A 20,619-nucleotide genomic window follows, 5' to 3' on the forward strand; every position below is an offset into this window, starting at 1 on the left:
AGAATTTTTAAATCATTTTTAAATAATTAAATCTAATTAAATAACTAATTAAAATCAATTAATAATTAATTAAATCAATTAATCAATTAATTTTCGAATTAATTGACCAATTAATCAATTATAAATTAACTGAAATTAATTAACTAATTAATTCAGATTTATTTGTGAATTAAAAATAATTTTCGGAATTAAAATAATAATTTTCAGAATTTTCAGAAATTAAAAATGAATTTTTATAATAAAAATAAATAGGAAATATGATTTTTAAACATTTTATAAACAGGAATCCTATTTTTGAAAACTTTGCAAACTACAGGGACTAAACTTCACCATCTTCAAAAATACAGGGACTAAACTGCAATTTTGCAGTTTCAGTCGCCGGAAAATCGGGGGTGGCCGGAGAAGACGATCCCGGCGTCCTCACCCCACCAACACCTCCAGATCAACACTACACAACACCAGGAACTTGTTCATGCATTCAAAACATTCTAATCATCCCTGTTCTGGCCGGAAATTGGCTAAGAACATCGCCGGTTTTCGGCGAACATCGCAAATCTTTAAAATACAACTCCCTTCGATTCAAGCATCCTCTGTTAACGAGCTATATATCAATCGATTGCAAATTTTATAAGGAACACAACCCACTATAAATCAACAGCTAATAACCCCTGAATCAAAAACCCCCAAATTTCAATTGAAAACATTCATACGGGTTATAAACCCTAATTTTGAAATTCGAAAATTAAACCCACTTTTGAGCATGTTATTGAACTCCAAATCAGACGTATGACATATGAAAATCATCAGGAAAACAAGCTCTACAACATGCAATCATCAAATCATACAAACAGTCATCCGAACAAAAATTCATATTTTTAATAAAATAAATTCGAAAATAAATAAATTTTTAGAAAAATACCCTTGATTTCTGCAGTGAAATAAAGCTCAGAATCTGATAGAACACCTCAAATCCTTCGTTTTGGTTACTCAAGCTTTAAAAACAGAGATCGGTAACGCCTTCGTTTTGCTGTTTGATTCTTAGAACAGTTTATGTAATTAGGGTTTTTCTCTGAAAATTATATAATTAACTATCTGTAAATGATTTTGATACGAAATAAAATACGGTAAAAGGCTATTTATAATTACGGAAAATTTGTATCCCGTTGGATCATTCCGGATATAAAACAGTACGTTTATCTGTAAAAACTGATCCAAACGGTATCGGTTTTCGGGATAATTATCCAAATTAGTACAATTTGTACTGCGGTCTTGGTCTCAGCGCCTGGTTACACGTATTACGAAGTGATAATTGGGATAGTTTAATAAAAAGCTCCCGTTTATCGAAAATACGGGTTTTATTGATTTACCGAAACGAATATTGTATCGAAAATGTCGCGCCGGGACCCGAGCAGGACAAACCGTAAGCCGGATCGAAAAAGTCGAAACATGAAAAATGCTCGGAATATTACAATTAGGTTAGGAAGGAGTTCTCGGAAGAATTTCGGGTTCCAAAAACGTAACAACGGTTGACGTCGGTTGGTTCCCGTTTTTATAAAATAGATTTTAATTACCCGGAAAAAGATTTTAGAAATTTCATATGATTCTTATAAATCTATAAATCAACATAAAAATAATTAGAAAGATATGACAATTCTCTATATTTTATTTTGGACATATAAAAATTAAAATACTCAATTAATATTATTTTTGAATATTCAAGTACAGATAACACTTAACAATTAACTCACAGAATAGATACTGGGCACACATAATAATATCAAAAATAATTACACGATATATCCCGGATATTACATCCTTCCCCCCTTAAAAGGATTCTGTTCTCAGAATCTCCTAAGAAAACAAATGAGGGTATTTTTTTCTCATATCACTTTCTAACTCCCAGGTTGACTCTTCAACCTTTGGGTTTCTCCACAATACTCTTACTAACTTTACCACTTTATTTCTCAATACTATCTCTCTTGCCTCTAGAATCTCTATCGGACTCTCTACATATGATAAATCTGCCTGAAGCTCTATTGGCTCATATTCTATTACATGCCTGGAGTCTGGATTATATTTCTTAAGCATCGATACATGAAAAACATTGTGAATGTGCTCCATGTGCGGAGGTAACGCCAATTCGTAAGCTACTTTGCCAACGCGCTTTAGGATCTCAAAAGGTCCGACATATCTTGGGTTTAGCTTCCCTTTCTTTCCAAACCTCGTTAGTCCTTTCCACGGTGATACTTTCAATAATACTAAGCTTCCTTCTTCAAATTCCATATCTTTTCTTGACTGGTCTGCATATTTCCTTTGACGATCTTGTACGGTTATTAATCTTTTCTGGATAATTTCAACAACTTCCTTTGTCTGTTGCACCAATTTCGGTCCGAGTATTTTGCGTTCTCCTACTTCGTCCCAATATATTGGAGATCTACATTTGCGTCCATAAAGGGCTTCATAGGGTGGCATTCCAATGTTGGCATGATAACTGTTATTGTAAGCAAACTCTACCAGGGGTAAATGTTCGTCCCAACTTCCTTTGAAATCAATAGCACAAACACGTAACATATCCTCGATTGTCTGGATCGTTCTTTCACTTTGGCCATCCGTTTGGGGTGATAAGCTGTACTCATATTCAGTCTTGTTCCCAAACATTCTTGAAAACTCTTCCAGAATCTTGAATTAAACCTTGGATCTCGATCAGATATGATAGACACTGGAATTCCATGACGAACTACAATTTCTTTTAGGTACATATGGACCAACTTGTCGAGCGAAAATCTTTCATTTATAGGCAGAAAATGAGCTGACTTGGTAAGTCTATCCACTATAACCCAAATGGCATCATGATTAGCCCTTGTCCTTGGTAATCCAACTATGAAATCCATGGTAATATGTTCCCACTTCCATTCTGGAATCTCCAATGGTTGTAACAATCCGCTTGGTCTCTGATGCTCTGCTTTAACTCTCTGACAGGTATAGCATTTGCTAATCCATTCCGCAATTTCCCTCTTCATATCTGGCCACCAATAATTCTTCTTTAAATCTCTGTACATTTTAGTACTCCCTGGATGGATGGAATATCTTGAACTATGTGCTTCTTGTAAAATTTCATTCTTTAACTCCGTCACTGGTGGAATCCAGATTCTAGATGAAAATCTCAAAATGCCTTGATCATCCTTCTGCGTACATAATTCTTCACCTACCAAACGATTTATATCTTGATCCATTACATCTTTCTGACATTTTTTTATTTTCTCCAACAACTCCGGCTGGAAAGTCATACTGTACACTTTCGCTTCCTCAGGCTCGCAAACTCTAATCTCCAATTCCAATTTTTGAAATTCTTTATATATCTCTTCAGGTACGGATAACACATTTAACCTTTCCTTCCGACTTAACGCATTTGCTACAATGTTTGCCTTACCGGGATGATAATTAATCGAGCAATCATAATCCTTGATCAATTCTAACCATCTCCTTTGCCTCATATTAAGTTCCTTCTGGGTAAATATATATTTCAAACTTTTGTGATCCGTGAAAATCTCACACTTTTCTCCATATAAATAATGTCTCCAAATCTTCAAAGCAAAAACTATAGCTGCTAATTCCAATTCATGAGTAGGGTACTTCTGTTCGTGTGGTTTCAATTGCCTTGACGCATACGCAATCACCTTGTCGTGTTGCATAAGAACACATCCTAATCCTTTGTAGGAAGCATCGCTATAAATTACGAAATTCCCTTGATCGTCTGGAAGTGACAAAACAGGTGTTGTGATTAATCTCCGCTTCAATTCCTGAAAACTTTCTTCGCACTTGTCATTCCATATAAACTTTTCATTCTTTCGTGTAAGCTTTGTTAATGGTATGGCAATCATTGAGAAATTCTGAACGAATCGTCGATAATATCCTGCCAATCCCAAGAAACTTCTTACCTCAGTGGGTGTTCTCGGTCTTTCCCAATTCGTAATTGCCTCGATCTTTGCCGGGTCCACTTTGATCCCTTCGTTACTGACTATGTGTCCTAAGAACTGAACTTCTTGTAGCCAAAACTCACACTTCGACAATTTAGCATATAACTTCTTTTTCCTTAAAATCTCCAAAGTTGTCCTTAAATGTTCCGCATGATCCTCCTCCGTCTTTGAATAGATCAAAATATCGTCTATAAATACTATAACGAACTTGTCCAAATATTCCTTGAAAATTCTGTTCATCAGGTCCATAAACGTTGCTGGGGCGTTGGTCAATCCAAAAGACATCACTAAAAACTCGTAATGTCCATACCTTGTTCTGAAAGCTGTCTTTGGTATATCTTCTGGTTTGATTTTCAGTTGATGATATCCCGATCTTAAATCGATTTTAGAGAAATACTTGGCTCCCTTCAATTGGTCAAACAAATCATCAATTCTGGGTAACGGATACTTATTCTAAATCGTCAATTTGTTGAGCTCCCTATAGTCGATGCACAGTCTCATGCTTCCATCTTTCTTCTTGACAAATAATACCGGGGCTCCCCACGGGGATACGCTGGTTCTGATTACTCCTTTCTCTAACAATTCCTGCAATTGCTTTGCTAGCTCTTTCATCTCAACAGGCGCCATTCTGTACGGGGCTTTGGATACTGGTTCTGTTCCAGGTGCTAGGTCGATCGCAAATTCAATTTCTCTATCTGGAGGAAGTCCTGGCAATTCTTCGGGAAATATGTCTGGAAATTCATTCACTACTGGGATATCTTCAAGTTTTGCTGGCTCCTGACTTTTGTCAATCACGTATACTACGAAATGCTCGCATCCTTTCCGTAATAACTTCTTGGCTTGAATCATCGTTAAGAACTTTTTTACTTGTTTCTGACCTTTGAACGTTACTATTCTTTCGTCTGGCATTTTCACCATTACTTTCTTATTTCGACAATCTATCTGAGCGTCATGCTTAGATAACCAATCCATCCCTAATATCACATCAAATTCTCCTAACTTAAATGGTATCAAATCTACACAAAACTTACTACCAAAAATCTCAACCTCACAATTCTCACAAACTTGATTCACAGCTACACGTTCTTGATTTGCTAACTCCACAGTCATTATTTCATTTAAGCACTCAACTGGACAATTTAATTTACTAAGAAAATCTTGTGAAACAAACGATCGAGTTGCTCCCGAGTCTATTAACACTTTGGCACATAAAGAATTCACATTAAGCGTACCTGCCACGACATCCGTATCCTGGATAGCATCCTTCACTGACATGTCAAAAACTCTAGCCCTTGGAGTCTCATTTACTGCTGGGGTAGATCCCATAATTCTCAATACATTACTAACTGGGGTTGGTGTCTTGCAATCCCTGGCCATATGTCCTGGCTTCCCACATTTAAAGCATGTAAATCCAATGACTGGAACTTTCACTGTTGGATTCCGGATAAGTTGATCTTTATTTGCTGGCTCTCTTGCTGGCTGATTTCGGCACTCCCTCGAGTAGTGCCCTTTCTGGTTGCATTTAAAACATACCACATTCAACTTGTTACAAACTCCTCCATGCTTCTTTCCACATACTTGACAATCTGGAAAAGTTAATCTCAACTGATTCGGCGGATTCACATTAGCTGGACGATTGCCCTGGCCTCCGTCTCCTGCATTTTGTCTCCTGAAATTAAAATTTCTCCCTGACTGAAACTTGCCCTTCTTAAAATTTGGAAACTTCCCTATTTGTGACTGACCCTCACTTCCCTCAACTTTCCTTTTCTTGCTTTCCTTATCTTTCTGGAACATCTCACTCTCTGTCTCTGCGATCATAGCTTTCTGTACAACCCCGGCGTAGGTATCCAATTCAAAAATAGCTACCTTCCCCCTGATCCATGGCTTCAAGCCTTGCTGGAATCTCTTAGCTTTCTTTCTATCAGTATCAACATACGAAGGCACATACCTTGACAATTCTTCAAACTTCCCCTCATAATCCGTTACCGATATATTCCCTTGCTTTAACTCCAAAAATTTCAGCTCCATTTGATCCTGAACAAACTGAGGAAAATACTTTTCTAAAAACAATTCCTTGAACTTTCCCAACTAATAACATCTGTGCCTTCCAATGTCTTCACCATTTCCCACCAATAGGTGGCCTCATTCTTCAGATAGTAACTTGCAAACTCAACCTTCTATTCCTCTTGCACTTTCACTAAGGTAAATGCCTTTTCTATTTCCTTTAACCAAACATTTGCTTCAATTGGCTCTAAAGAACCCTTGAATTCTGGTGGGTTTATTGCCTGAAAAGTTTTGAAAGTTACCTGGGGATTGGTCTGTCTCTGCTGTTGTTGTGCCAGGTGAACTGTTTGTTGGGCCAAGATTTGAAGAATCTGGGCTATTGCTGGGTCCATGGGTCCTGGGTTCACATTCTGGTTTATATCATTTTGATTGTTATTGTTGTTGTTGGTGGTTTCTTCATTCTGGGTGTTGGTGCGGGTATTTCTTTTGGGAGGCATTTTCTGTAAAGAATCAATAAATTTATTTAGCTTTTAAATCAAATATTTGCATAAAAGAAAAGTTTTGTAAAACAGGAATATCTCTTTTTGAAAACAGTTGTAACTAAGTAAATTGCATGCTTCTTTACAGAATATAAACAGTTATGGAAAACAGGGCACATGGTATCACAGGGTATACTGGTACAATAAATAAGGTAAAGTAAAACAGGTGCGATAAAGTAAATGACAGTGTTGGAAAGGAAAAAGGTACTGATATATATAGATCAAAAGTTTTAGGGTAGTACAAGCGTAAAGACGCTTCGAAAGTAAAAGCAAAAAGGGTACAACAACCTATTCACTAGTAAGCATCGCTAGTCTATAAATACAACTCAAAAGTCTTCTGATACACACTACACACTACTGTCCATACTACATAATCATAGCAACACTACTCAGCATCTTCATCTCAAAATCTCTAACTCAGCTCCAAGGAAACTCTGGTCCTGCTAGCCTCTCAAAGTCCTCCATCACCTCAGTAGCCCAGCCCAGCAGTGCATCAGGGCCTCTGCCAGGTAGTGTAGCTCCATGTAACCTAGCCTCAAGAACCCTCCGTGTCACATGAATCTCCTCTCGAAGCTCCCTCAAACCACGATTAACATCTGTAGTCCTGATGATATGCTGTAACTCTCTAATCTGAGCCAACAAGGAATCACGCTCCAATAGAAGAGCCTCATACCGGTAATAAGGAACTGGGGGCAATGTAGACTGGAATGGGGCACTCGCTACTGAATGCCGAGTGGAATCTGAATCAGCTGGTGGGGGTCCTCTGACAGGTGGCCTCATGCCTGGGGGTGGAATAGCTTGCAATGGTACGGGCTGCAACACCGGTGGAGGTAGAATAGCCAATGCTGGTGGAATCACATGACGTGGATCCGATGCTGGTGCTCCAACTGAAGGCTCTAAGTGATCAGCTGATACGGGAATAAAAGAGTCGGCCATCTCTGCTATCTGAAATTATATCGTAATATAAGAATCTCGTACCATAACGCAATTTATGCTAATACCTGATATACCGAAACACTCAACCTCTCAACGTTCTATCATCCTATGCCTTACTTTTAATCCTAACCTTCTACCCATTCCCGTTAACCTAGGCTTGTGTCAGTGACTTATAACCTGTAGCTCTGATACCAAACCTGTGGCGCCCTCCAAACCCGGGTCAGAAGTTTAGGGTCCACACACACACCTTAATTATAACCTGCTTATAACAATAATAAAGATACTAATAATATATGCAATGACCCTACTTACCAACCACCACGGACCGCAACAGGTTAAAGTATGCACACAAGCCAAACACACTAATATATTACAAACCGTTCAAATCCCAACTATTTCAAATTCAAACTGAGTATTAAACATTATTACAAACTTTTACAAACTTAAATTATTCCAAAAGAAGCCTACTAGCTCAGCTTTCTCAACCTGAACCCCTAGCTCTCGCGCTGGACTGGGGATCCTCTTTACCAACTGGTTCCTTTTTAACTGGAAAGAATATAAACAACATCGCACAAATGAGCTAACTAGCTCAGCAAGTCACAATGACAAAACTGAGAATAATGATCATCCGGTGAATATGGTTATGATATCAAGTGAACAATGGATTATGATTTACAATTGGATATTTTACTTTTAATTTAAAACCAAGGTTAGGCTGCTGATCAGTCACGCACTAACCCCAAGCAAGGCACACAGCATTGCTCTAACTACTGGATCCAAGGCACACATTGGCCTAACTTGACCATTATATGGTCTGACCACGAATCTGGTCCACAATTTTATAAAAACAATCAAATTCTAGCATAATAACAGAATAGGTAATAATAAACAATAACTGAAATCATTAACAACAATAAATGTTTAACAATGAAAGGGTTTCAATCCTTGTAAGGATCAACAAGGTACTTTCAAAGCTTGAATGCTGGGTAATGAAAGAATTGGATAACAAAGGAAACAACGTTTCAGGGTTTCAAGGATTTGGTCTTTCAAAGCATAAGATATCATGAATTGAGTATATAATAATTCAGTTCAGTGTCTGGTATTTAGTTTGTATGTATTTGTGGAGTAGTATCGTAGATTTGTGGTTCGTGTTTGGGTATATAATAATCAATGGCTTAGAAAGAATATGGTTCATAGCTCAAGAACAATAACTGAAATCAAGATTTAGGTTTCAGTGCTTCAAAGCACTTGCAATGTTAACAAGACTATCAAGAATTACAATATCTCGAGAAAGTTCAGAACACTTGCCTGATATTAGCTTACTATCCTGCACTTGTTTTCAATCACAATCGTCTTACTCCTCAACTACCTGTTTCCCTTTCCTACGCCTTGCCTCTTCTGCTCACATATCATAAGCATCTATCAATCATCAACTCACAGGATTCTATTCAACACATACTTCTATCTACCCTTCGTTTTACCCAAATCCGATTAACGGATTGAAATCTATGCAATAACCAAGTAAACACCAAATATATAGACCGATAGTCAAACAACAGGTCACGTATAACACATAATACATCACATAATCAATGACATATCATCTATAAAGAAGTCTCGGGTCATAAATATGCTTTCGGGTATTTAAAATGATTTTTAAAACATTTTTCGGAATTAAAACGGGTCTTTGGATCAATTTCGGGTTAATAAACAGGGTTCGGTTGGCCCATTCTGGCTCCGAAATAATTTTAGAATAATTGTCGAGCCTTGGAAATAATTTAGAATAATATTTTAAAGCTCGAAACTATTTTTCAGAATTTTTAAATCATTTTTAAATAATTAAATCTAATTAAATAACTAATTAAAATCAATTAATAATTAATTAAATCAATTAATCAATTAATTTTCGAATTAATTGACCAATTAATCAATTATAAATTAACTGAAATTAATTAACTAATTAATTCAGATTTATTTGTGAATTAAAAATAATTTTCGGAATTAAAATAATAATTTTCAGAATTTTCAGAAATTAAAAATGAATTTTTATAATAAAAATAAATAGGAAATATGATTTTTAAACATTTTATAAACAGGAATCCTATTTTTGAAAACTTTGCAAACTACAGGGACTAAACTTCACCATCTTCAAAAATACAGGGACTAAACTGCAATTTTGCAGTTTCAGTCGCCGGAAAATCGGGGGTGGCCGGAGAAGACGATCCCGGCGTCCTCACCCCACCAACACCTCCAGATCAACACTACACAACACCAGGAACTTGTTCATGCATTCAAAACATTCTAATCATCCCTGTTCTGGCCGGAAATTGGCCAAGAACATCGCCGGTTTCCGGCGAACATCGCAAATCTTTAAAACACAACTCCCTTCGATTCAAGCATCCTCTGTTAACGAGCTATATATCAATCGATTGCAAATTTTATAAGGAACAAAACCCACTATAAATCAACAGCTAATAACCCCTGAATCAAAAACCCCCAAATTTCAATTGAAAACATTCATACGGGTTATAAACCCTAATTTTGAAATTCGAAAATTAAACCCACTTTTGAGCATGTTATTGAACTCCAAATCAGACGTATGACATATGAAAATCATCAGGAAAACAAGCTCTACAACATGCAATCATCAAATCATACAAACAATCATCCGAACAAAAATTCATATTTTTAATAAAATAAATTCGAAAATAAATAAATTTTTAGAAAAATACCCTTGATTTCTGCAGTGAAATAAAGCTCAGAATCTGATAGAACACCTCAAATCCTTCGTTTTGGTTACTCAAGCTTTAAAAACAGAGATCGGTAACGCCTTCGTTTTGCTGTTTGATTCTTAGAACAGTTTATGTAATTAGGGTTTTTCTCTGAAAATTATATAATTAACTATCTGTAAATGATTTTGATACGAAATAGAATACGGTAAAAAGCTATTTATAATTACGGAAAATTTGTATCCCGTTGGATCATTCCGGATATAAAACAGTACGTTTATCTGTAAAAACTGATCCAAACGGTATCGGTTTTCGGGATAATTATCCAAATTAGTACAATTTGTACTGCGGTCTTGGTCTCAGCGCCTGGTTACACGTATTACGAAGTGATAATTGGGATAGTTTAATAAAAAGCTCCCGTTTATCGAAAATACGGGTTTTATTGATTTACCGAAACGAATATTATATCGAAAATGTCGCGCCGGGACCCGTGCAGGACAAATCGTAAGCCGGATCGAAAAAGTCGAAACATGAAAAATGCTCGGAACATTACAATTAGGTTAGAAAGGAGTTCTCGGAAGAATTTCGGGTTCCAAAAATGTAACAACGGTTGACGTCGGTTGGTTCCCGTTTTTATAAAATAGATTTTAATTACCCGGAAAAAGATTTTAGAAATTTCATATGATTCTTATAAATCTATAAATCAACATAAAAATAATTAGAAAGATATGACAATTATCTATATTTTATTTTGGACATATAAATATTAAAATACTCAATTAATATTATTTTTGAATATTCAAGTACAGATAACACTTAACAATTAACTCACAGTATAGATACTGGGCACACATAATAATATCAAAAATAATTACACGATATATCCCGGATATTACATCCTTCCCCCCTTAAAAGGATTCTGTCCTCAGAATCTCCTAAGAAAACAAATGAGGGTACTTTTTTCTCATATCACTTTCTAACTCCCAGGTTGACTCTTCAACCTTTGGGTTTCTCCACAATACTCTTACTAACTTTACCACTTTATTTCTCAATACTTTCTCTCTTGCCTCTAGAATCTCTATCGGACTCTCTACATATGATAAATCTGCCTGAAGCTCTATTGGCTCATATTCTATTACATGCCTGGAGTCTGGATTATATTTCTTAAGCATCGATACATGAAAAACATTGTGAATGTGCTCCATGTGCGGAGGTAACGCCAATTCGTAAGCTACTTTGCCAAAGCGCTTTAGGATCTCAAAAGGTCCAACATATCTTGGGTTTAGCTTCCCTTTCTTTCCAAACCTCGTTAGTCCTTTCCACGGTGATACTTTCAATAATACTAAGCTTCCTTCTTCAAATTCCATATCTTTTCTTGACTGGTCTGCATATTATCTTTGACGATCTTGTACGGCTATTAATCTTTTCTGGATAATTTCAACAACTTCCTTTGTCTGTTGCACCAATTCCGGTCCGAGTATTTTGCGTTCTCCTACTTCGTCCCAATATATTGGAGATCTACATTTGCGTCCATAAAGGGCTTCATAGGGTGGCATTCCAATGCTGGCATGATAACTGTTATTGTAAGCAAACTCTACCAGGGGTAAATGTTCGTCCCAACTTCCTTTGAAATCAATAGCATAAACACGTAACATATCCTCGATTGTCTGGATCGTTCTTTCACTTTGGCCATCCGTTTGGGGGTGATAAGTTGTACTCATATTCAGTCTTGTTCCCAAACATTCTTGAAAACTCTTCCAGAATCTTGAATTAAACCTTGGATCTCGATCAGATACGATAGACACTGGAATTCCATGACGAACTACAATTTCTTTTAGGTACATATGGACCAACTTGTCGAGCGAAAATCTTTCATTTATAGGCAGAAAATGAGCTGACTTGGTAAGTCTATCCACTATAACCCAAATGGCATCATGATTAGCCCTTGTCCTTGGTAATCCAACTATGAAATCCATGGTAATATGTTCCAACTTCCATTCTGGAATCTCCAATGGTTGTAGCAATCCGCTTGGTCTCTGATGCTCTGCTTTAACTCTTTGACAGGTATAGCATTTGCTAATCCATTCCGCAATTTCCCTCTTCATATCTGGCCACCAATAATTCTTCTTTAAATCTCTGTACATTTTAGTACTCCCTGGATGGATGGAATATCTTGAACTATGTGCTTCTTGTAAAATTTCATTCTTTAACTCCGTCACTGGTGGAATCCAGATTCTAGATGAAAATCTCAAAATGCCTTGATCATCCTTCTGCGTGCATAATTCTTCACCTACCAAACGATTTATATCGTGATCCATTACATCTTTCTGACATTTTTTTATTTTCTCCAAGAACTCCGGCTGGAAAGTCATACTGTACACTTTCGCTTCCTCAGGCTCGCAAACTCTAATCTCCAATTCCAATTTTTGAAATTCTTTATATATCTCTTCAGGTACGGATAACATATTTAACCTTTCCTTCCGACTTAACGCATTTGCTATAATGTTTGCCTTACCGGGATGATAATTAATCGAGCAATCATAATCCTTGATCAATTCTAACCATCTCCTTTGCCTCATATTAAGTTCCTTCTGGGTAAATATATATTTCAAACTTTTGTGATCCGTGAAAATCTCACACTTTTCTCCATATAAATAATGTCTCCAAATCTTCAAAGCAAAAACTATAGCTGCTAATTCCAATTCATGAGTAGGGTACTTCTGTTCGTGTGGTTTCAATTGCCTTGACGCATACGCAATCACCTTGTCGTGTTGCATAAGAACACATCCTAATCCTTTGTAGGAAGCATCGCTATAAATTACGAAATTCCCTTGATCGTCTGGAAGTGACAAAACAGGTGTTGTGATTAATCTCCGCTTCAATTCCTGAAAACTTTCTTCGCACTTGTCATTCCATATAAACTTTTCATTCTTTCGTGTAAGCTTTGTTAATGGTATGGCAATCCTTGAGAAATTCTGAACGAATCGTCGATAATATCCTGCCAATCCCAAGAAACTTCTTACCTCAGTGGGTGTTCTCGGTCTTTCCCAATTCGTAATTGCCTCGATCTTTGCCGGGTCCACTTTGATCCCTTCGTTACTGACTATGTGTCCTAAGAACTGAACTTCTTGTAGCCAAAACTCACACTTCGACAATTTAGCATATAACTTCTTTTTCCTTAAAATCTCCAAATTTGTCCTTAAATGTTCCGCATGATCCTCCTCCGTCTTTGAATAGATCAAAATATCGTCTATAAATACTATAACGAACTTGTCCAAATATTCCTTGAAAATTCTGTTCATCAGGTCCATAAACGCTGCTGGGGCGTTGGTCAATCCAAAAGACATCACTAAAAACTCGTAATGTCCATACCTTGTTCTGAAAGCTGTCTTTGGTATATCTTCTGGTTTGATTTTCAGTTGATGATATCCCGATCTTAAATCAATTTTGGAGAAATACTTGGCTCCCTTCAATTGGTCAAACAAATCATCAATTCTGGGTAACGGATACTTATTCTTAATCGTCAATTTGTTGAGCTCCCTATAGTCGATGCATAGTCTCATGCTTCCATCTTTCTTCTAGACAAATAATACCGGGGCTCCCCACGGGGATACGCTGGGTCTGATTACTCCTTTCTCTAACAATTCCTGCAATTGCTTTGCTAGCTCTTTAATCTCAACAGGCGCCATTCTGTACGGGGCTTTGGATACTGGTTCTGTTCCAGGTGCTAGGTCGATCGCAAATTCAATTTCTCTATCTGGAGGAAGTCCTGGCAATTCGTCAGGAAATACGTCTGGAAATTCATTCACTACTGGCATATCTTCAAGTTTTGCTGGCTCCTGACTTTTGTCAATCACGTATGCTACGAAATGCTCGCATCCTTGCCGTAATAACTTCTTGGCTTGAATCATCGTTAAGAACTTTTTTACTTGTTTTTGACCTTTGAACGTTACTATTCTTTCGTCTGGCATTTTCACCATTACTTTCTTATTTCGACAATCTATCTGAGCATCATGCTTAGATAACCAATCCATCCCTAATATCACATCAAATTCTCCTAACTTAAATGGTATCAAATCTACACAAAACTTACTACCAAAAATCTCAACCTCACAATTCTCACAAACTTGATTCACAACTACACGTTCTTGATTTGCTAACTCCACAGTCATTATTTCATTTAAGCACTCAACTGGACAATTTAATTTACTAACAAAATCTTGTGAAACAAACGATCGAGTTGCTCCCGAGTCTATTAACACTTTGGCACATAAAGAATTCATATTAAGCGTACCTTCCACGACATCCGTATCCTGGATAGCATCCTTCACTGACATGTCGAAAACTCTAGCCCTTGGAGTCTCATTTACTGCTGGGGTAGATCCCATAATTCTCAATGCATTACTAACTGGGGTTGGTGTCTTGCAATCCCTGGCCATATGTCCTGGCTTCCCACATTTAAAGCATGTAAATCCAATGACTGGAACTTTCACTGCTGGATTCCGGATAGGTTGATCTTTATTTGCTGGCTCTCTTGCTGGCTGATTTCGGCACTCCCTCGAGTAGTGCCCTTTCTGGTTGCATTTAAAACATACCACATTCAACTTGTTACAAACTCCTCCATGCTTCTTTCCACATACTTGACAATCTGTAAAAGTTAATCTCAACTGATTCGGCGGATTCACATTAGCTGGACGATTGCCCTGGCCTCCGTCTCCTGCATTTTGTCTCCTGAAATTAAAATTTCTCCCTGACTGAAACTTGCCCTTCTTAAAATTTGGAAATTTCCCTGTTTGTGACTGACCCTCACTTCCCTCAACTTTCCTTTTCTTGCTTTCCTTATCTTTCTGGAACATCTCACTCTCTGTCTCTGCGATCATAGCTTTCTGTACAACCCCGGCGTAGGTATCCAATTCAAAAATAGCTACCTTCCCCCTGATCCATGGCTTCAAGCCTTGCTGGAATCTCTTAGCTTTCTTTCTATCAGTATCAACATACGACGGCACATACCTTGACAATTCTTCAAACTTCCCCTCATAATCTGTTACCGATATATTCCCTTGCTTTAACTCTAAAAACTTCAGCTCCATTTGATCCTGAACAAACTGAGGAAAATACTTTTCTAAAAACAATTCCTTGAACCTTTCCCAACTAATAACATCTGTGCCTTCCAATGTCTTCACCATTTCCCACCAATAGGTGGCCTCATTCTTCAGATAGTAACTTGCAAACTCAACCTTCTGTTCCTCTTGCACTTTCACTAAGGTAAATGCCTTTTCTATTTCCTTTAACCAAACATTTGCTTCAATTGGCTCTAAAGAACCCTTGAATTCTGGTGGGTTTATTGCCTTAAAAGTTTTGAAAGTTACCTGGGGATTGGTCTGTCTCTGCTGTTGTTGTGCCAGGTGAACTGTTTGTTGGGCCAAGATTTGAAGAATCTGGGCTATTGCTGGGTCCATGGGTCCTGGGTTCACATTCTGGTTTATATCATTTTGATTGTTATTGTTGTTGTTGTTGGTTTCTTCATTCTGGGTGTTGGTGCGGGTATTTCTTTTGGGAGGCATTTTCTGTAAAGAATCAATCAATTTATTTAGCTTTTGAATCAAATATTTGCATAAAAGAAAAGTTTTGTAAAACAGGAATATCTCTTTTTGAAAACAGTTGTAACTAAGTAAATTGCATGCTTCTTTACAGAATATAAACAGTTATGGAAAACAGGGCACATAGTATCACAGGGTATACTGGTACAATAAATAAGGTAAAGTAAAACAGGTGCGATAAAGTAAATGACAGTGTTGGAAAGGAAAAAGGTACTGATATATATAGATCAAAAGTTTTAGGGTAGTACAAACGTAAAGATGCTTCAAAAGTAAAAGCAAAAAGGGTACAACAACCTATTCACTAGTCAGCATCGCTAGTCTATAAATACAACTCAAAAGTCTTCTGATACACACTACACACTACTGTCCATACTACATAATCATAGCAACACTACTCAGCATATTCATCTCAAAATCTCTAACTCAGCTCCAAGGAAACTCTGGTCCTGCTAGCCTCTCAAAGTCCTCCATCACCTCAGTAGCCTAGCCCAGCAGTGCATCAGGGCCTCTGCCAGGTAGTGTAGCTCCATGTAACCTAGCCTCAAGAACCCTCCGTGTCACATGAATCTCCTCTCGAAGCTCCCTCACACCATGATTAACATCTGTAGTCCTGATGATATGCTGTAACTCTCTAATCTGAGCCAACAAGGAATCACGCTCCAATAGAAGAGCCTCATACCGGTAATAAGGAACTGGGGGCAATGTAGACTGGAATGGGGCACTCGCTACTGAATGCCGAGTGGAATCTGAATCAGCTGGTGGGGGTCCTCTGACAGGTGGCCTCATGCCTGGGGGTGGAATAGCTTGCAATGGTACGGGCTGCAACACCGGTGGAGATAGAATAGCCAATGCTGGTGGAATCACATGACGTGGATCCGATGCTGGTGCTCCAACTGAAGGCTCTGAGTGATCAGCTGATACGGGAATAAAAGAGTCGGCCATCTCTGCTATCTGAAATTATATCGTAATATAAGAATCTCGTACCATAACGCAATTTACGCTAATACCTGATATACCGAAACACTCAACCTCTCAACGTTCTATCATCATATGCCTTACTTCTAATCCTAACCTTCTACCCATTCCCGTTAACCTAGGCTTGTGTAAGTGACTTATAACCTGTAGCTCTGATACCAAACCTGTGGTGCCCTCCAAACCCGGGTCAGAAGTTTGGGGTCCACACACACACCTTAATTATAACCTGCTTATAACAATAATAAAGATACTAATAATATATGCAATGACCCTACTTACCAACCACCACGGACCGCAACAGGTTAAAGTATGCACACAAGCCAAACACACTAATATATTACAAACCGTTCAAATCCCAACTATTTCAAATTCAAACTGAGTATTAAACATTATTACAAACTTTTACAAACTTAAATTATTCCAAAAGAAACCTACTAGCTCAGCTTTCTCAACCTGAACCCCTAGCTCTCGCGCTGGACTGGGGATCCTCTTTACCAACTGGTTCCTTTTTAACTGGAAAGAATATAAACAACATCGCACAAATGAGCTAACTAGCTCAGCAAGTCACAATGACAAAACTGAGAATAATGATCATCGGGTGAATATGGTTATGATATCAAGTGAACAATGGATTATGATTTAGAATTGGATATTATACTTTTAATTTAAAACCAAGGTTAGGCTGCTGATCAGTCACGCACTAACCCCGAGCAAGGCACACAACATTGCTCTAACTACTGGATCCAAGGCACACATTGGCCTAACTTGACCATTATATGGTCTGACCACGAATCTGGTCCACAATTTTATAAAAACAATCCAATTCTAGCATAATAACAGAATATGTAATAATAAACAATAACTGAAATCATTAACAACAATAAATGTTTAACAATGAAAGGGTTTCAATCCTTGTAAGGATCAACAAGGTACTTTCAAAGCTTGAATGCTGGGTAATGAAAGAATTGGATAACAAAGGAAACAACATTTCAGGGTTTCAAGGATTTGGTCTTTCAAAGCATAAGATATAATGGATTGAGTATATAATAATTCAGTTCAGTGTCTGGTATTTGTGGAGTAGTATCATAGATTTGTGGTTCGTGTTTGGATATACAATAATCAATGGCTTAGAAATAATATGGTTCATAGCTCAAGAACAATAATTGAAATCAAGATTTAGGTTTCAGTGCTTCAAAGCACTTGCAATGTCAACAAGACTATCAAGAATTACAATATCTCGAGAAAGTTCAGAACACTTCCCTGATATTAGCTTACTATCCTGCACTTGTTTTCAATCACAATCGTCTTACTCCTCAACTACCTGTTTTCCTTTCCTACGCCTTGCCTCTTCTGCTCACATATCATAAGCATCTATCAATCATCAACTCACAGGATTCTATTCAACACATACTTCTATCTACCCTTCGTTTTACCCAAATCCGATTAACGGATTGAAATCTATGCAATAACCAAGTAAACACCAAATATATAGACCGATAGTCAAACAACAGGTCACGTATAACACATAATACATCACATAATCAATGACATATCATCTATAAAGAAGTCTCGGGTCATAAATATGCTTTCGGGTATTTAAAATGATTTTTAAAACATTTTTTGGAATTAAAACGGGTCGTTGGATCAATTTCGGGTTAATAAACAGGGTTCGGTTGACCCATTCTGGCTCCGAAATAATTTTAGAATAATTATCGAGCCTTGGAAATAATTTAGAATAATATTTTAAAGCTCGAAACTATTTTTCAGAATTTTTAAATCATTTTTAAATAATTAAATCTAATTAAATAACTAATTAAAATCAATTAATAATTAATTAAATCATTTAATCAATTAATTTTCGAGTTAATTGACCAATTAATCAATTATAAATTAACTAAAATTAATTAACTAATTAATTCAGATTTATTTGTGAATTAAAAATAATTTTTGGAATTAAAATAATAATTTTCAGAATTTTCAGAAATTAAAAATGAATTTTTATAATAAAAATAAATAGGAAATATGATTTTTAAACATTTTATAAACAGGAATCCTATTTTTGAAAACTTTGCAAACTACAAGGACTAAACTTCACCATCTTCAAAAATACAGGGACTAAACTGCAATTTTGCAGTTTCAGTCGCCGGAAAATCGGGGGTGGCCGGAGAAGACGATCCCGGCGTCCTCACCCCACCAACACCTCCAGATCAACACTACACAACACCAGGAACTTGTTCATGCATTCAAAACATTCTAATCATCCCTGTTCTGGCCGGAAATTGGCCAAGAACATCGCCGGTTTCCGGCGAACATCGCAAATCTTTAAAACACAACTCCCTTCGATTCAAGCATCCTCTGTTAACGAGCTATATATCAATCGATTGCAAATTTTATAAGGAACACAACCCACTATAAATTAACAGCTAATAACCCCTGAATCAAAAACCCCCAAATTTCAATTGAAAACATTCATACGGGTTATAAACCCTAATTTTGAAATTCGAAAATTAAACCCACTTTTGAGCATGTTATTGAACTCCAAATCAGACGTATGACATATGAAAATCATCAGGAAAATAAGCTCTACAAAATGCAATCATCAAATCATACAAACAATCATCCGAACAAAAATTCATATTTTTAATAAAATAAATTCGAAAATAAATAAATTTTTAGAAAAATACCCTTGATTTCTGCAGTGAAATAAAGCTCAGAATCTGATAGAACACCTCAAATCCTTCGTTTTGGTTACTCAAGCTTTAAAAACAGAGATCGGTAACGCCTTCGTTTTGCTGTTTGATTCTTAGAACAGTTTATGTAATTAGGGTTTTTCTCTGAAAATTATATAATTAACTATCTGTAAATGATTTTGATACGAAATAAAATACGGTAAAAGGCTATTTATAATTACGGAAAATTTGTATCCCGTTGGATCATTCCGGATATAAAACAGTACGTTTATCTGTAAAAACTGATCCAAACGGTATCGGTTTTCGGGATAATTATCCAAATTAGTACAATTTGTACTGCGGTCTTGGTCTCAGCGCCTGGTTACACGTATTACGAAGTGATAATTGGGATAGTTTAATAAAAAGCTCCCGTTTATCGAAAATACGGGTTTTATTGATTTACCGAAACGAATATTGTATCGAAAATGTCGCGCCGGGACCCGAGCAGGACAAACCGTAAGCCGGATCGAAAAAGTCGAAACATGAAAAATGCTCGGAATATTACAATTAGGTTAGGAAGGAGTTCTCGGAAGAATTTCGGGTTCCAAAAACGTAACAACGGTTGACGTCGGTTGGTTCCCGTTTTTATAAAATAGATTTTAATTACCCGGAAAAAGATTTTAGAAATTTCATATAATTCTTATAAATCTATAAATCAACATAAAAATAATTAGAAAGATATGACAATTATCTATATTTTATTTTGGACATATAAAAATTAAAATACTCAATTAATATTATTTTTGAATATTCATGTACAGATAACACTTAACAATTAACTCATAGAATAGATACTGGGCACACATAATAATATCAAAAATAATTACACGATATATCCCGGATATTACAGCATGTATTCCCGTCCCTCCCATGATTGCATTATAAGTTGATCTAGCCTTTACCACTACAAAGTCTATCATTTGTGTTGCTTGTCTTGGTTCTCGACCTATGGTCATCGGCAACTTAATTATCCCTTCCACGGGGCACTCAACTCTAGCGAAACTATATATTGGCATGTCAGTTGGGGTTAATTGAGAATCATTGTAGCTCATCCTTATAAAGGTATCATGAAGTAAGATGTTCACCAAGGCACCATTGTCTACAAGGACTCTCTTCACCGGGTTGTTCCC

This window comes from Apium graveolens, chromosome 11 (assembly GCF_009905375.1).
Source record: "Apium graveolens cultivar Ventura chromosome 11, ASM990537v1, whole genome shotgun sequence".
Taxonomy (NCBI): Eukaryota; Viridiplantae; Streptophyta; class Magnoliopsida; order Apiales; family Apiaceae; genus Apium; species Apium graveolens.